The following is a 7,810-nucleotide window of genomic DNA, read 5'->3' on the forward strand; positions in this document are numbered from 1 at the left end:
GTGTGTGTGTGTATGTGTGTGTGTGTGGGGGTGTGGGTGCGTGTGGGTGCCTATGTCTGTATAAGTATGCCCGTGTGTTTGTGCTGTGTGTGTAACAATGTGACTCCTCCCTTTCAACTATCAATAAAGACTCTCACACACCTTTATTTTACCGTAGATTTGAAAATTCATTTATTATAATAACTTATATTATCGAGGATATAAAATGCGTAACATTTCTGTATCACGGTTGCTTTACTCTCTCGCATGCATTTCTTCCGTATCTCATTATTTCGCGCCCCAATATGGTATTGTTAATAAACAGCGTTCCTAAAAGTTTAAACGTTTGGAGAACAAAACTGAAATTCTCTTTGCTTATTCTCCCTAGCAAAAAGGTTTTATTGGCCTCTTGATATTGCGTCCCCTATACAGAAATGTCTATAACTGGCAAATGTCAAACATTTGAAAAAATATTATTACATCTAATAACCCTGCTAAATTAAACAAATTCTCTCGAGCTTTTCCTTCTTTTTTCACTTAATTTCTATAATAGGTGAATAAAAAGCAATAAATCAATCCTCAACATCGGTGGAAACCATACCGCTCGGGAGTGCTCCCTTGCGAATTTTCCTGTGTTAAAGATGGCTTAAATGCATAAAGATTGTGTTTTTGAGGGCCAGAAATTAAGCCAAGCTCCCAACATAGCAGTGCCTCAATGCGTCCTTCAACTATTCTACTCCCGCCCCCCCCCCCCACCCAGTGTTATTTAGGGTACGCATATGCTTGTTCCCTCTTTTTGAAAGCAACCCCTATCTGAGGACTGCCAACATTTCCGAACCCCCCTTTCGCGGGTTTTTCGCGTGCTTTTCCTGCCTTAGAGACCCCCCTAAATTCGGAAAAAATGCTCAATGTACCCCCCTAAATTCGGGAAAATGCTCAATTTATCCCCCTAAATTCGGAATAGTTCTCAGGAGTCCAAAGAGATGAGGAAAAAAAAAACACCCCCTTTTTAAAGAAATCTCCGGGTGAGAGTCAAATACACCCCCTTTTCTTACAATTCTCGGGCCGGACTTTGTCGCACGAAAAGTACCCCTTTACCGGACATTTTGGTAACACGCATGCGGTTATTCCGACCCCCGGAGTTGGGGGGGGGGGGATTCTACTCAACCAACAGCCGCCCAATCACACCGACAAGTCCGACACCATACGGAAAACAGACTCGACCAAAGAATTACATATACGCGCCTTCGGTCGAGATTTATTGGTCGGTTTGTAGACGATGTGGAGTCAGTTTGACGGTGTGACCGAGGTATTAGCATGTACCTTGTCGGTACTAGGGGTGCTGAAGTCTTGTACAGTATCAAAGGAAACTCCATCAACACTGCAGGCGATCTTGAAGGTAGTTACCCACAATGGATCATCCTGATGACCTTGCGTTCCCAATCCAAAGATTCGATGCGGGGTTAACATATCAACCTTAATGCGAAAAAAAATGAATGATGATGATGATGATGATGATAATATTTATAATGTTAATCATTATAACAATAAATAATAAGAATAACAAAAATAATAATAGTACTATAATAGAAATAATGATGGATTATGAAAATGGTAAGAGAATTCTCATATACATAGTTTATATATTTAGTATGAGTTTATGATTACATTATGATTTTAAAACAACCTTAATTTATATGTATATATATATATATATGTCAGAAATTGCAGTTTCACTAAACTTGCTTATATATATATATATATATATATATATATATGTATAAATGTAACGAAATAACCTGTACAACATCTTTGGCAAATCTCGTTGAAATATAAAAGATGCGAAAGGGTGTGATAAATAATGGTTGCGTCCTCCCTTTAAGAGGATTCTTGCAAAAGTTGACATATATTAGAGATAATGAGGGCATAAAAGAATAATGGTTAATATATATATATATATATATATATATATGTTTTCATACAAATAATTATGCTTGCCGACAGATGTATCCCCTTTATCCCCCCCCCCCCCAAAAAAAAAAAAAAAAAAAAAATGTTTTCATAATTTGTTTTAGATTTTCTGAAGGATGATTACTAAGGCATCAGCGAAGCTTTCTCGTATTGCTGGTAATACCTGTATCCATTGGTTGATATCATTTACTTTTGCTGCCCAGCCTCCAGTCAGATGACCAACTTGGACTGTGTTCAGTCTCGCTCTTTTGGGGTCATAATTGGCGCCCCACATGCTAGACGCTGTCAGGCTAGAATCTGGGATGGTCCCACCTTCAAGGCCAAGAGCAACGACATCTAACGATAATGATGATGATGATAATGATAATAACAATAATAATGATAACAGCAATAATAACGTAGTGTTTTATTTAGCGAAGGTCAACTCAGAATGGGAATTCACAAATTCACCAATTCACAAATTGAAGTTTTATATAAACTGAGAGCAGATAATTAAATCATTAACTGACTACATCATTACTATATGTATAAAGTAACCAGCTACGAAGCTATGCATTTTTGTTTACATAATGATTTCAAGTGCGGAAGAGTGGTCTCTCAGGCTCCACCTGCATTCACATTCGAGCAATGAAAATATGTTTTTAGGAGAAGATATATGATAGCAATGACATATTTCATTAAAAATAGCTAAGCGTTGTAGTCGCGATGACGAAAGCCACATTCATATTTTTTCACCCCCCCCCCCCGATTCGGTTTGCTGTATTCCCTCTGTTGATATTATAATGGTGTTGGGATCGTATTAATTATAATTAAAGATCAGACTATATCTAGTTTATAAGACGAGGAGCGTTAATATTGTAGTTGAATTATTAGGTGGTCTAACTCCAAGAACATATCAGGTTATGTTTTGCATATGAATGCTTAATGGACAGAGAAGATGAAAGAAAGAAACAGGGGGAATAACGTCAGAGAAATGGAGAGAGGAGGGGTCTTACCATTGAATGTCACGGGGAATCTTACAAAGGAGCAGCAATGAGAGACGTAGAAGAGAGAACATAGGAGACCGAAATTGACAGAGTAGGGACAAAAGAAGGAAACAAGAGATAAAGAGGGGAGAGAACGGCAGAGAGAGAGAGAGAGAGAAAGAGAAGGAGATAGAGAGACGAGGAGAGGAGGAGACTTTCCTTTTAACGTCACGTGGAATAGTAAATGAGCAGCAGAACATAGAAGGGCAAAGAGAAGGAAAAAGAGAGAAAGAACGGAGAAAAGGGCAGAGATAGGGGGATAGAGAGATGGGGAGAGGAGGAGACTTATCATAGAATGTCACCGGGAATAGTAAAGGGGTAGCAGTAATGGACGTAGAAGAGAAAGTAGGAAATGGAATGGAGAAAGTAGGTAAGAGAAGACGATAGGAAGAAAGAGGGGAGGTAATTAAAGGAAGATAGGTTGGGTAGGGACAGAGTAAGTGGGAGGAGGAGACTAGCCATTGAATGTAGACGTAATAGAGAAATTAGGAGAAAGAAATAAAGGGAAACGAGAGGGGAAGAGAGGGGAAGAGAGAATGGAAGAGAGAGGTTGTAGCGGGAGGAGGAGTCTTACCACTGAATGCATTTCCTAGTACCAAAGGAGAAATTAGTTGACTGAATACTATAAGTGTACAAAGTACAGCTCCTCCCGTCTGAAAATGAATCAATATGTTATCAGAAAATTGGAAATAATATCATTTCAATAAATAACACATCAAGTGTTAAGTAAGAGACAATAATACAATAATTAATTTCATTTCAAAGTTGACCTAACATGTATTTTCTTCCACATTTGTATTGTTTTATTTTAACTACAATATATATATATATATATATATATATACATTTTTGTGCATAATTTATAAGCGTTGTTACAAAAGGCATTGGCGCAAACCAAATAACAAGGGTTGCTTCACAAGAGGCATAGGCGCTGGAAGTGGGGGGCACCCCAACCAAAACATTGGGGGGGGGGGGCAAAACGCATTTTCCCCCAAAGAAACGCCCCCCCCCCTCAAAAAAAAGCAGTAAAGAAGTAAAGATGGTTTTAAACCAAAAGAACATAACAATAATAAAAATCTGAATTAAATGACGTATAAAATTTCATTCAAAGAAAAGGAAAATTAACAGGAATTTAATTTCCTGAACATTTCGCATCCTACCTATATTTATCAATGGAGGTTTTTATAATAGCGATACGCGCATATCGTGGACATATTGTGAGAGAAAAGGAGAAGCGTGTCTGCTTTTTGTTATAGGGTGAGAAGCTTATAAGACCCTGAACGCTGGCGTACTGATGGGGGGTATTTTTTAATCGATACCAGTGATTTACAAATGTTGCTGAAATGACATGATTATCCGGTATTTTTTCTTGTAAGTCATACCGTTTTATGCGTTTGTTGGAAAATTAGAAATTCCCAAATTTACAGTCAGGCGAAAAATATGCTTATTTAGAAGCCTTTATGTCATGGTATGCAGAACGGCCGGGCTCGGTGGCTCGAGCCCCCCTCACTGTTTGAAAAAGTTTGTTACAGAGAAAAAGAAAGAAAGAAAGAGAGAAAAAAAAAATGACCTGCCAATGTCACAAATGAGCTATCAAAATATGCTCATCTGACCGTAATTAAATGCCTAAAACCCCAGAGCTTACGGGGGCTTCGCTCCCGTAACCCCACCAAGGTCACACCAAGAAGCAAAAGTGTATTGAATTGATGCAAAATTCATATCATTGCGAAGGGGAAGCCTTACTGATAAAAAAAACAAATTTCCTCTTCAAAATATGTTTGGGGGCCCGCAGAAATCAACTTTCAAAAATGTTAGTTTTGAGATCCAGTTTTACTGCCTCCAGCAGTCCTTCGTATGACGTCACTATTGTGACGTCACACCCTGGACAGGGCTGTCTAGCTGCAGACTAATACGTGCCTTCACGGTTGTTTCATCGCAAAGCATGCCGGGACATAATTCTAGTCCATTTTCACCTTCGCCGTGATCAGCTGTCCTGTTGCAAACAACGGGATTCTTATCGAATCAACATCATAATCTTGTACATAGTCCGCTATTCTGCAGTGATTTTCTTCCAATCCAGTATCATTTGTACGGTAAGAAACCAAAGTTTGTGGTTATTCATTTTTATGACTAATAAAGCTGATAATACGACGTAATGAGAGTGGGCCGAGATCCAACTTTAGTAAATGTAGGCCTAGATCTAGTCCCGTATGTTCAAATGTGTGTGCATTTTAAGTAGACTGATTGTCTTTTAAGCTGCTTAAGTACACTCGTCTCGTGTTTTAGGTAGAAATGTACAGTAATATGAGATTTATGTCTCATGAAATATTAATAGACTTTCTAGATCCTATAATTGATAATGGAATAGGGTCTACTAGAATGGCCGACAGTTAGGCCTAGAAAGTGATTGCAATTAGAAATTATAAATGTAAGAAAGTAAAAGAGGCCATGAAAACGATAGATTTTTTCGATCTGGATCTGAATATAATAGTCTGATATCAATGAGCTCTACTTGAGGATCTACATGACGGGGGCGTACGGAGGATTTTTTCGAGGGGGGGGGGGGGCCGGGGGGTAAAATTTGAAAATCACGCAGTCAATTTCACGACTCGGCCAGCTGGTGAATAAGCCGGGGGTGGTAAGAGCACCTTTTTTTTTCCTTCTTTTTTTCCCCGAAAATATGAAATTTGGGAGACCGATATTTTGTTCAGTTGGTGGGGGGTAAGGTCACCTTTTTTGGGTCACCCTTTAGCACAAAAAATGTTTAATTTATTTTTGTTATTAAAAAAGTGAGGGGGGGGGGGTTCCTCAAAAACACACACACACATAGTCTAAACAAAATTGGAGGAGGGGGGGGGGGTTCAACCCCCGAAACTCCCTCCCCCCTGCATACACGTCTGCTACATGAATTCTAGTCCATTTTCACCTTCGCCGTGATCAGCTGTCCTGTTGCAAACAACGGGATTCTTATCGAATCAACATCATAATCTTGTACATAGTCCGCTATTCTGCAGTGATTTTCTTCCAATCCAGTATCATTTGTACGGTAAGAAACCAAAGTTTGTGGTTATTCATTTTTATGACTAATAAAGCTGATAATACGACGTAATGAGAGTGGGCCGAGATCCAACTTTAGTAAATGTAGGCCTAGATCTAGTCCCGTATGTTCAAATGTGTGTGCATTTTAAGTAGACTGATTGTCTTTTAAGCTGCTTAAGTACACTCGTCTCGTGTTTTAGGTAGAAATGTACAGTAATATGAGATTTATGTCTCATGAAATATTAATAGACTTTCTAGATCCTATAATTGATAATGGAATAGGGTCTACTAGAATGGCCGACAGTTAGGCCTAGAAAGTGATTGCAATTAGAAATTATAAATGTAAGAAAGTAAAAGAGGCCATGAAAACGATAGATTTTTTCGATCTGGATCTGAATATAATAGTCTGATATCAATGAGCTCTACTTGAGGATCTACATGACGGGGGCGTACGGAGGATTTTTTCGAGGGGGGGGGGGGGGCCGGGGGGTAAAATTTGAAAATCACGCAGTCAATTTCACGACTCGGCCAGCTGGTGAATAAGCCGGGGGTGGTAAGAGCACCTTTTTTTTTCCTTCTTTTTTTCCCCGAAAATATGAAATTTGGGAGACCGATATTTTGTTCAGTTGGTGGGGGGTAAGGTCACCTTTTTTGGGTCACCCTTTAGCACAAAAAATGTTTAATTTATTTTGTTATTAAAAAAGTGAGGGGGGGGGGTTTCCTCAAAAACACACACACACATAGTCTAAACAAAATTGGAGGAGGGGGGGGGGGGGGTTCAACCCCCGAAACTCCCTCCCCCCTGCATACACGTCTGCTACATGATCTAGTGTTGAAGAAGTGATGAGGGTTCTTTGGTCACAAACTTAAATTTGATTTTCTTTTCCCTTTTATTTATCAGTTGCAGCATCATCGAACACTATGACCCATGAATCAGAAGATAACGTAGATGCTACGAGAGAGCTCATTTCACAATGGACAACAGAAGTGTTACGTGACTTTCTACAAGGAGGGGACTCAAGCTTGGAAATCGAGTACCGGTGGTCATTATTTTATGGGTGTTCTCTGCCTTGACTCTGGGGGTACTGTTCAGCCATCCGAGGTAGAGATAAACTGGACGATGGATGGAGAGGGGGCGGGGGGGGGGGGGGAGAAAGGCATGCAGACTGCAGAGCTGGTCGTCTACTATGTATAGAGACATTTGTGTGTACCTAGTAGATAAGGACCCTCCATCACTAGAGGGAAGAATGAGAGACTACAAAGCGGGAAAGGCATTTAGTTATTTTGCCAGTTTCTGGTTAGGGAGATATTTTTTTCATCTCGTGGGAGAAAGCTGTCTGTAATTCAAAATCATTTGATACTTGAATAAATTTAGTTCATTTTCTAGACTGTTTCATGTCAAACCGTTGATTCTACTTTCTTGTGAGTATAGTCAGAGAGATAGAGAAGTAACACGAGTAAAGAATGAAAAAGAAGCTAATATTTGAACGAGGAGGAGAAAATGGAGATTACGTTGTTGCCCATAGAGTTGGAATAATTGTTCTTACCACTTTTTATTAAATGATTGTGACCATTTGGTTTATTGTTTGTACATAAAGGTCATATGTTATAAGAACTGTATTGATCAATCTAAAGAGTCTTATAGATTGATTAATACAGTTTTGAGATGATGATGATGATTGTGATGATGAACGAGAAGGAGAAGAGGAGGAACATATCATGAGTTGATGAAAAAAGATTGATAGAGGGGTTATCATTACAGAGAGAGAGAAAGAGAGATGGACTAACATGAGGAA

The 7,810-nt window shown here is 39.1% G+C and overlaps 1 long non-coding RNA gene across 1 annotated transcript; it reads left to right on the forward strand.

The window, feature by feature from the left end:
- Window positions 1-5,017: 5,017 nt before the first annotated feature.
- Window positions 5,018-7,476, forward strand: LOC115922657. Its single transcript, XR_004063536.1, has 2 exons — window positions 5,018-5,068; window positions 6,916-7,476. It is a non-coding gene; the product is annotated as an uncharacterized LOC115922657 (long non-coding RNA).
- The last annotated feature ends 334 nt before the right edge of the window (window positions 7,477-7,810 follow it).

This window comes from Strongylocentrotus purpuratus, unplaced genomic scaffold (assembly GCF_000002235.5).
Source record: "Strongylocentrotus purpuratus isolate Spur 01 unplaced genomic scaffold, Spur_5.0 spur5_scaffold_12, whole genome shotgun sequence".
NCBI classification, from domain to species: Eukaryota; Metazoa; Echinodermata; class Echinoidea; order Camarodonta; family Strongylocentrotidae; genus Strongylocentrotus; species Strongylocentrotus purpuratus.